The 8,704-nt window shown below is 34.8% G+C and overlaps 1 long non-coding RNA gene and 1 pseudogene across 3 annotated transcripts; one reads left to right on the top strand and one right to left on the bottom strand.

The window, feature by feature from the left end:
- Positions 1-2,422: 2,422 nt before the first annotated feature.
- Positions 2,423-7,354, bottom strand: LOC147491247 (uncharacterized). 2 transcript variants are annotated; one of them, XR_015198665.1, is made up of 3 exons: positions 6,989-7,351; positions 6,672-6,907; positions 2,423-2,785 (listed from the first exon to the last, which is right to left on the bottom strand). It is a non-coding gene; the product is annotated as an uncharacterized LOC147491247 (long non-coding RNA). The 2 variants fall into 2 exon arrangements; XR_015198664.1 differs by lacking the exon at positions 2,423-2,785 and having other exon boundaries at positions 6,126-6,907; positions 6,989-7,354.
- LOC147491248 (putative methylesterase 12, chloroplastic) lies at positions 2,781-6,516 on the top strand (annotated as a pseudogene). Its single transcript, XR_015198663.1, has 5 exons — positions 2,781-3,504; positions 4,168-4,407; positions 4,508-4,651; positions 5,364-5,498; positions 5,840-6,516. The product of XR_015198663.1 is annotated as a putative methylesterase 12, chloroplastic (transcript).
- Positions 7,355-8,704: the final 1,350 nt, after the last annotated feature.

The following is an 8,704-nucleotide window of genomic DNA, read 5'->3' as shown; positions in this document are numbered from 1 at the left end:
TTTTTATGTTTCAAACCCACTCTCCATTTTACTCTTTCTCCTAACTCTATCTCCTTCTTTTGCCACCGAACCAAAATTCCAGCCGCCACACAGTATGACATGTAGATTATATTTTTTCGATTTTTCCGCCGCCACTCATATATTGTCGTGTGGACCATACGCTATATCGTTAAAACTGACGGTATAGATAGGTAAAGTTATATCAATAGCGTTGGCGGGTGAGCGTTTTGTCGCACCATTGGATCACAATTCCCGCCATATTTAGTGTTTTGTCCCACCATTGGACTTAGCCTTAATGTCTCAAAATTGAATCTCGTTTTTTTTTTTGCTTGTGCTTGTGCTTGAACTTTGAACTGAAACCTCAACTTGTAGTCTTGTATAAGGGCCAAATATTTCGATGTCGGCGATATATCGGATCCTAAAAAACTGATATATTAGTGGATATATATATATTTGTTGACTGGTCAAAATTTTGTTTTATATGTCGATATATACAAAAATATCATAAATATTGTCGATATATACCGATATATCAATAAAAATCGGACAAAAATTAATCAAAGTCAACAATCTATATCATATATATCGGTCGATATATAAGAAAATCCGATATATATATCAATACAAAATATGTCGATATATCCATCCAATATATCGCAATATATTCATATAGAGTACCTTAAAAACCGATATATATTGGCAATATATAAAAAATATCGGCAATATTTTCTTCCTTGGTCTTGTACACTAGTACTAATGCTGAATTAGTCAAACTAATCAAACTTTCACCTCCCACAAAACCGATTTGCATACTCTTATAATTATCAACTTATGTTGATTTATTGGCTAATTCAAAAAAATGTATTTTTCGGCTTTGCTTAAATTCAGAATAAGTTGGTTATTTGATTGAAATATTCTATTATAACTGAATCATGAGATTAATTTAATTAAAAACTTGATGAATTGTTAAAATATCTTACATATCTCTGTCCTCAATTTTGTTTTGTTAGCGAAGATCTTCCATTCGTATAAAATTGTCATTTTGAATTTGAAGGTCGAATAATCCGAATTATAAAACATAAAAATCTGTTCAAATTGTTCCTAAACAAATATCAATCTTAATCTTGTGCCTCTGTTCCAAAAAAAAAATTCCATAAATTTCCGTATTCACATTGGTGTATTGGATTTAGAAATTAGAATCCAAATTCTACAATAGCAATATGCCATTTCATTAATGGCCTGAGAGGGGTTTTAGAGACAAATATTAAAAAAACACATAAACAAATTTATAATTGTTACGATATTTCTAAGTTTTAAATTTGACTAATTTTTTGTACAGATAATATTCCAACCACTTTTAAAAAATATATATTTAAATCCGAAACGTATAACCTCATCAAATATAATCAATAAATTAAGAAATTTAACTAATTGTGGACAGTTTATTTTCTCGATTTTTTAGATTATATTTGGTAAGTTTATAAAATTTTAATTATTTGAATTGTCACAGTGTTAGGAGAACCTAATCTAAAACTTATAACCCTAACAATTTTGAATTTGTTTACATGTTTTTATAACATATGTCCCCCTCTCATTAATATAGATAATTTAAGGCAGGACAACCTTCTAGGTAGAATGAAAAATGACACAAGGTCATATTCGCCGGAAAGATCATGTTACAATGTTAACCAAGGCCCAATTTTTCGGGATATTAGGATATATCGGAGAGGCCAAAAAAAGATATATATCGGATATATCGATATGTCGGAGAGATAAATCGTTTTTGCCTATTTTGGTGATAATATTCAAAAAAATCAAAAAATCGGAATATATCGGGAATATCACCGATATATATCGATATATATCGGGATATATCGTTATATATCGGTCAACAGTCAACAAAATCGGTCAAAAGTCAAACTGTCCAACCAAGTCAAACGATATATATCGAATATATCAGAATATATCGCTGATATATATCTTTATATCGGTTTTACCGATATATATCGGTTTAAAAACTATTAAATTTTCGGAGCCGATATTTCGGATTTTTCGAAGTCGGATTGCTGAAAAAACGATATATATCGGCGATTTTTCGATAAATCGACCGATATTTTCGGCCTTGATGTTAACAACTAAACTATTTAGGAGCATGATATATATTGACAGTTGACACTTACGACTGGAAGATGTGGGACGGAAGTTCATTTATCTCAAGATCTCAATCCATTATCAACCAATGATTGCGCAAGTGGTGAAAGTGTTCAGAGTACTACAACAAGATAACCAGGAGCACTTCAATAATTGCAAGAAAAATAAGGTGAGAGAGATTGAAACTCGAATAGCTAGCCAACATGAAACATGACTAAGACCTAAAGTCAGTATCAAAAAAGAAGAAATTAAAGACTAAGACCTAAAGTGGTTTTTTTTTTTTTTTTACTTTATTCTTCTTCCTCCAAAATCATCAGTGACATATTTCAGGGACAAAAAAGACGAAATGTTGGCTGTGCAAGAAACTTTCATTTGGTCATAGAATTAGATCAAAAACATGTATCACAGATTCACAGACTAGTGACATAATTAATATATTCTGATGTATACGACCAACTGCATGCAAGACACACTCACGATTACGAAACAACGCACGCATATATCAAATCATTAATTAGGAAGAGTATTTTTACTAGCCACTAATAAAACACCTGTTCTTCTAGCTATTTCCCTCTGTTACTTGTGCGTGGTTTAATTGCCACCAGCCAGTCCCCAACGCATGTTGCGCCATTCCCTATCATATGTTAAAAAAACATGTTAATTAATTATAATCAAGGTGCATGTTCTTAGGCAAGCACGTCATCTTATAAAAGAAACACAAATAATAAAGTATTGAGATTTGGAAACATATCACGAGAAAGGAGTGTAGTAATAATTAATGATTCATGATTGATTCATTAGACTTAAACAAATAATTAACAGAAAAACAGAAAATTAAAAAGTCTAAACACAAAGCGTTGAAAATGAAAGGCTTTGCATTAAGTTCGGTTGGAGTTTAGTAGTTGAGCCATCTTTTCACTAGCTGTCTCCTCAAAGAAAAATCTTCATTCTTGACCAAATTTACTTCTCTTCGCCTATACAAAATGCATAATACCACCTATATCCCTCTCCACCAAAACCTTCTGACTCCACTCATTTTCAGCTGAAGAATTTCGCCAAACCAAAATAAAAATAAAAATGGGCAATCGTTTTTTTTGCATGTCGAAGAAAGATGGAAGAGATATTATTGTCGGATCAAAAAGTAAGAGACATGGTTCAGTTGGAAGAAATTCACAGAGGAAAATGTCAACTGAAGAAGAGTATTTACATCGTCAAGCTCTTTCTATGGCTATACATCAACACCAACTCTCTCAGAGATTTGATGGTTCAATGTCTCGTCGTGTAGGGTCCACTAGTTCTAGAAGAAGAAGTCTTCCTGATTCTGTTACTACTAACAACAATGGGGTTAAACAGGTTTGTGCATCATCTATGAAACTTGCTAACCTAACTGGTTACATAATAATATGTACTAGGTAATAATTGTAGCTATGAGATCCAAGTATCAAGTACAGTCTTGTTTGTAATAATCTGTTAAGTAGGAGATTAAACTACATTTTGTCTGTTAGTGTTTCCAAGCTATAGATGTAGTCAACCTTATCTGGTTTAAGAACTTGAGGTGCATTTCATACTTCAGGTTTCTAAAACAATTACAGTACCTGCCACAGAGTCAATGTTGTTACCTTGCTGCATCACTAAGATTATAAACTAGGAAATGGGGAGAAGCCTCGTTATATTGAGGAGATTTCTGGCATACCATATATTGCCTGCATAGGAAGAGTTGTAATTTGATTTGTAGTTTCAATAGTTTGTAAAACTGGAGAAAGTATAATGTTTATTCCCTCAAGTTAACAGATTCTCTCCTTGATGTATAACCAATTAATGTTTACATACTTAGAGCCTACGTAGTACGTACACTGCCTGTGTTTATTTTTAGAGCTCCTTCCAAAATGGTTTTGAATGCAATCAACTAAAAATTTCGTTGTTAACAATATTCCTCAACTATTTTTTATTTGCTTTGTTCTTCATAATTTTCCCGTCTTCGGATGATGAAGGAATAAGTTTAGGTACCTCTTGCAGGATCCAGAATTTCTTGAGAACTTGCAGACAAAGAAATTTGTTATTGTTCATGGAGAAGGGTTTGGAGCATGGTGTTGGTATAAGACTGTTGCTCTACTGGAGGAAGCAGGTCTGATTCCCACTGCCATAAATCTCTTGGGATCTGGGATCGATCGAACGGATACAGACAGTATATCAACCTTGGCTGATTACGCTAAGCCCCTGATTGATTATTTACAGAACTTACCTGAAGAAGAAAAGGTGTGAGTGTGCTAGTGATGGTGTGATCCAGATTATTCTTTCATATATTTTGTCTGTAATCCTTTTGGACAGTATTGTGATATCTGCAGTTCTTCCTCAGGTTATTTTGGTTGGTCACAGTTGTGGAGGTGCAAGCATCTCATATGCTTTGGAGTGTTGCCCAAAAAAGATTTCAAAAGCAGTTTTTGTCTGTGCTACAATGGTTTCGGATGGGCAGAAGCCTTTTGATGTGTTTGCTGAAGAGGTATGTTACCTTTAATTTCTTATGTGATCATAATTAAAACCAAAATATGGTCGTGAAGATGATACACACATCTTTCTCTTAGCTTGCGTTTCACCAACTGGCGACTCCTACTTGTGCTTTAAGTTAGTAACTTAGTACAGTCAAATGTCAATCATATATCTTTAAACTAAGAAATAAAATTTACAAACCCCTACTGGCTTTTGATCAGTCAAGTAGGACAGGCCTGTGGGACTCATACAATGATACAAGTAACTGGGTGGCCCAGCCTAACGATGTATCGGCTAGTATGTCTGTATGTGTAGTATCTATTGTCTTCCAGAACTTTCAGTCAACTTGGATGACGCACGCTGGTAATAACATGTTGCTCTAGGAGTTAAATGTAATTCCAAGCCATAACAAGTTTACCCGCGGATGAGATCAAGGGATTGAAATACTTAAACTCGTCATATTGTTAGGGGTCGGATCATACACATAAAACCAAACTCCTTAGTGCTTACTGCATAGAGAGCTGAAATTAGAAACAGCTCACTCATAAGAAGGTATTGGATCAGAAGGCAGCCTCAAGTTTTAAATATCATACGATATTTAATACTTTTAAAAAATTTGCAGCTGGGATTCTACTTTAAATTTTATCTTCTAGTGGGATTAAATTTACTTTGACGCACATCCTCTTTGACTTGTCTGTTAGTAACACACTAATTGATTGGTGCAGATAGGATCTGCTGAGATGTTTGTGCAGGAATCCCAGTTGGTAGTATATGGCAATGGTAAAGACAAGCCCCCTACTAGTCTGAGGTTTGATAAGCAGCAGACGAAGGGCCTATACTTCAACCAGACTCCTTCTAAGGTATAGTTGAACTTGGATGATTGAGGATCTTGTTTCTCCGCACTGTTGTTGAATAAGTTGTTAGATATAAAACCTCTTTATGTTGTTTTAGTCAGTCCCTAGTTTATCGTTGTAATTCTTTGGTTATTGATTTCCATGCTTGAGTAAATTTTATTAAATATTACATATCTGAAATTTATCAGAAGCATAAATGATTCTAGTTAGTACTTAGTACCTAGTGGAATAATGAGATGTTGGCTTGGATAAGCTAACTCTAGATCTGATACTTTTCTTGTTCTATACTAGTGAATATACTTATGATCTTGTATAATGAATTTAACTGAAGATCCACTACATTTCAGGATGTTGCACTGGCCACAGTTTCCATGAGACCCATCCCTTTGGGACCAATCATGGAGAAGCTTTCACTCACGCCAGTTAATTAATTATGGCACAAGCAGGCGGTTCTTTGTTCAGACTCTTGATGATCACGCTCTTTCTCCAGATGTCCAAGAAAAGCTTGTCAGAGATAACCCACCTCTTGGTGTCTTCAAGATTAAAGGCAGTGATCATTGCCCTTTCTTCTCAAAGCCACAGTCGCTGCACAAAACTCTTTCGAAATCGCGACAGATCCCATAATTGAAATTAGTTACACTACAGCATTTGTCATCCAAAGATGATGACGTGGATACATGGCTCTAAGAGCTGTAGGCCATCATTGTACAGTAGAACATGGTGCAACATTTTACCTCCATGCTTATCAAATGTGGGGATGGAGATATTACTTCTAGGTACGGAGAAATAACTTGGGATCAGAAAGCCAGAGTGAACTACAGGGGAGAATGGAGGGGGTATTAGTTGGTTACGAGTATGGGTTATTTATTTCGGAAATTTATTTATTTGAACTTAGCCGCTGGGCGCATGTATGTATTACTATTACCAAGAGAAAGTGAAAGGGTTTACCTTGGAGATTCTACAGGTGTTAATTTGAAGAATGCCAATGAAGCAACTCTAAAGTCTAAAGCACTTTTGCAGCGAACCACTGAACTCATGAGATTAATTGGTTTTTGGTGTCTTTTTAATTGTTGAGAATTTCATCCTAGAGTTCTTTATGATTATCAATTTTGACTGCGGCGAGAGAAACAGGATCACAAGAATAGAATGAAAGAGGAAAGACAGAATGAAGAAGCATACCAAGGAATGTTCCATGTTCAGTAGCTGTTAAGAACGAGTGCATCATGTTTGAAGTTTTGAACTCAATTGCCTAGCCAGAAACTGATTGCTTAAAACCAGTAATTGTAGTTAGTAGTAGCTTGATTCCCATTCTAAACTAGAAATGACTGCCTCAGAACACGAAAAAAAGAGAGGAACATTGCAGTCCTCTAGCACCAGATAAAGCTTCTTCAGAAGGGTCTTTACATTCATCAATCCTACATCAATATCAATCTTATCATTAACTACGAAAACAAAAGTAATAATTAACAATGAATGGAATAGAGAGAGTTACTTACACCCAACCGTAGCGACGATGGAAAACAAAGCGTTTAGATGATTTTCCTCTTTTTTTCTCAACACCGTTTTGCACTTTTGCTCCATGCTTTGCTCCTACTACTTCTACTTCATGGTCTTTCTTCTTCTTTTGGGTACCCGTCAGTCAATTGGGCCTGTGATAATTACCCAGTGGTTCTGAGAAGGACTAATAAACAATGGATTTGTGTAGTTGGGCCTTAAAAAAAACAGTTTGGAAAACGTCTCTCGAGTCTAGATATATATGATTTAATTTGCGAAAATCTGACGGGGATGCTCATAAATTGGCTTATCAGTTTCTGATACATCGCAGTGTCCTAGGCCCCATTGCAAGAATATGAGGACCCCGATCAAGTCCAATCAGTGGTCGTCTTTGTACATGCAGTATGCGAGTGCTTTGTTAAATAAGAAATTTTTTTCACTAATAGGCATCACAATAAATCTGAAAAATAACAATTCATTAGTAAAAAATTAATATAATAATGATATGAAGAAGAGATGTACATGGTTGCTCAAATCCAAACTGCATGTTTGCATAATGTCTTAGGTCTACGATAGGGTAGTATGTCACAGCCCGAATTTCTAAACAATTAAAAAAAATGAATAATTGAAATATAAATATCTCAACCATCACTTTGGTTCAATTGTCTAAAACCCGTGCTGCCGGGGAATACAACACATGTCAAAAACCTAAAACCCACATCACAACAGATCAACTTAACAACAAAAATCTCCAAATTCCTCAACTATCACTTTATTAAAAAAATTATTCCATCCCAATACAAACATAAACAAACTTTAAGAATAACAGTTTCCAACATCGTATTCTCATGTCATATAAAAAATGTAACCTACGTTATTACATCATTCCAAAGATCAGACCTAATAAACTAAACTCCCAGACCGCTTCCAAAGCGAGAATCCAAATCACACGCCACGATCCCATCGCTTCCACCTATGTTCCTAAGAACACACCCACGCTTGCCAAAACAAAGCAAACATGGGTCAACAAATTGAATTTCTTTGGTATGAGAGACTAGACTAAACACATATAAACATTTCAAACTTTTCTTATCCAACTAACACTTTAAATCTATTATAACCTAATCATTCTCAACTTGGAAGGCAGCTTAGTTCCGTCATCTCATCCAAGATAGTTTCTTCCCAAGCAAAACTTCCATTTTATTAACTTCCATTGTATTAACTCATTCTATTAACTCCTTTTAATATCTAAACCATTGAATTACACTTACCGATATCCGTGCCGTTATATAAGGGTAGGACCGGCGTCCCCTCAAGACAAAATGTTATTAAGTCCTACCCTCCCAAAAAGAAAGTTAGAACTTCTATATATCATATGTAGATATTATATTAGGTATTCAAAAGAAAACCCAAACCCTCACATAATCAAATTAATACCACTAACCCGCAAGGCTTAATACCTTAGTTCCTCTAGGGCAAATTCAAACAATCCTGGTCATTCATGGCACATTCAATGAATACTATTCATTCATGGCACATTCAATGAATACCCCTATATAACGCTAACGGGCCATTTATGGCACATTCAATAAATGCCCACCTAACATATGACATCAACAGTCATAAAACTCAATTCCAAAACTTGAGTCGTGGAGTTCTAAAAGGGTGCGGTAAATTTGTTTACGCATTATTGAACCTTATTTCATATATTATTTCAG

Source organism: Coptis chinensis, chromosome 6 (genome assembly GCF_015680905.1).
Source record: "Coptis chinensis isolate HL-2020 chromosome 6, ASM1568090v1, whole genome shotgun sequence".
NCBI lineage: Eukaryota > Viridiplantae > Streptophyta > Magnoliopsida > Ranunculales > Ranunculaceae > Coptis > Coptis chinensis.
This window is presented reverse-complemented; position numbering and strand designations above follow the sequence as displayed.